Raw genomic sequence first — 2460 nt, 5'->3', positions numbered from 1 at the left:
AGATTATTGGTTATTGAATCACCATTCTAACATTGATCATGCTACCTGAGCCCATATTTCAGGTGCACCTTTCAACCAATATCTAATTGTGTATGTTTTCCTCGAGCATACATCATTATATCATGTTGATCGGACAAATGTTATCTCCTTGGTCACATAATTGTGGAAATCCATCTTTCGGAAATCTCGAGGAATTGTCGCTGAGTCAATCGGCCACCTCCTCACCTCTCCTTGATTTAATGACAAACTCTTATTTCGGAACGCGCTTCCATAGTTCAATTCCCGAGAATCTTACAATGTCATCTCGACAATTTGTTTTTCACCTTGCTTCTCAGGCATCCTGAGTCTGAGTTATCCTGACACTCGGTCAGATATGATGGTTGAAACATATTTCCAAGAGTTATAACATTGGTCTTTATGAGATCCGGTAAAGTGATGTCGTGCCTAGCACACCTGGCCGGAGGCCCTATTATTATAGATTCCTTTTTAGCAAGGTTATCCATTCTTCCATGAGGAAATTCTAAGACTTATTCTACAAGTTTATTCCTGATGAATCCTTTGTGTTTCCAAAGTCTGATCTTCACCTGATGACCATGTCAATGCTATCTCGAAGCATGTCTGTGGTACTCCGGTTTTCAATAAGAACATGTGAAGCACAATGCTAATTTTTCTTATTCTATTATCCAAACACCGTTTTATGGGTAAACCTCATCTATTCCTTGCCCATTTTGTCGGAATGGTTACATACTTGGAGTCCTATCGTGTATATCATGCTCTGCTTGTCCATGGGAAGGATATACCCCTGAAATATGTGTTTAAACACATTTTCCATTCCATTGTTTTGTTTAACCTTTCTTGTGATCTATATGATCTAAGAAGTAATATTCTTCTGCTTATGTAAACACCATGGTGTACCATCCTGTCTAGTGTAACCCAATTACTTTTGTTGATGACATTCCGGTAACCACCGATGGACGAGAACCTTGCCTATTGTTCCGCCTCATTTCAACGAGCAGGAAAATGGTTCTCTTCGTCCCTCGCCCTTGGTACCAATGATGCTGCCAACATAACTAATCGGTTATTCTCTGACATGCCTTACTATCATGACCGTGCAAGATGTCAACGCCCTTCCTTCCTTTCACCCACATGGTGGCCCCATAACCCATAGTTCCATAGGATTGAAACCTGGCTCTCTTATACACCCATGTTTTCGAACATGCTTCAACCGCTTGTCATCGAATGAGATTCATGAGCCACCTTATTATCACCTATTCTGGAGTCAGACACAATACCTATTCCCGTTGCTATGAACCCCTCTCATACTCTGTTTCAGGCATCGAACGTTTACCAACCCGCTTGAAGATTCTCTTGCCTACTTATATCTCTCTCGATGCATTTCCTAAGTTCCAACTCGAGGGGTACTCTTATGCTCATTCATGGGTTAACCCCAGGTTATTACCCTTATAACATTCTGTCGTTCCCGAGCTGCCCCTTTCGTATTCTTAAGTGCGACGGAGTTCTCGAAAAATGGAAGACGACTTCATCATGACGAGCCGAAGCAGAGAAATGAAGACCTCAACATAATGGATCGACCTCTCCGAGAAGAGCAACCAAGACCGAGAACAATCGCTAGAATTTCGTAACCAGAACCTTCCCCCTTTACTCCGCCTCTTAAATTTCAGGACGAGATTTCTTGTAGTGGACGAGATTTGTGACGTCCAGATAATTAAGCTATAGTGATCCCCGGTAAATGATGCCACATCACCTCAGTTACTGTTATTAATCTCACGTTAGTTCAAAACCGGTTCAAATCTAAATTTGAATTCAAGTCTAACAATAAAAGTTTTCAAACATTAAAACTAAAATGTTCGGGTTGTGCCAAATAACGTTTAAGTAATTATGGTGAAGAAACCACACTTCCGAAAATAATTCAAATACACTAAAATAATTAAAACAATAGTGAAAACAATTAAACAAATGCCTATTGAAATTTATGAAATACTAAAACTATATTATTATGGGTTAAGAATTAGCCTGACAGTTGTTTGTTTATAAATACAAGTTTAGGTGGTAGGGGTACTTTTTATAAAACTAAAAGTAAAAGAAACTGGAAATAAAATAGGAAAGGAAATAAGAAAAAAGAGAAGACAAAGCTTAAACAAAAAAAAGGGGCAGTGCGCCCCTCTCCCTGGGCCGAATGGCCCAGCTGGCCGAAGCCGGCCCACTCGGCCGGCCCAGTTGCCTTGGCCTATTTGGCCCTCCCCACCACGAAACCCTAACCCCCGGAACCACCCCCACTTCCCCCACTCGTCCGCACGATCCCCTCCCCATTCCCTCTCGTTTCTCCAGCGCCGCCGCGCTCCCCGCGTTGGAGCCCCACCCCGCCGGCCTGCCCGCCCCCAAGTGGATCTGGATTGGGGGAAAACCAACGCCCCGATCCCGTCGCCCCCGACCCGAGCC

Source organism: Triticum dicoccoides, chromosome 2B (genome assembly GCF_002162155.2).
Source record: "Triticum dicoccoides isolate Atlit2015 ecotype Zavitan chromosome 2B, WEW_v2.0, whole genome shotgun sequence".
Classification (NCBI taxonomy): Eukaryota; Viridiplantae; Streptophyta; class Magnoliopsida; order Poales; family Poaceae; genus Triticum; species Triticum dicoccoides.
This window is presented reverse-complemented; position numbering follows the sequence as displayed.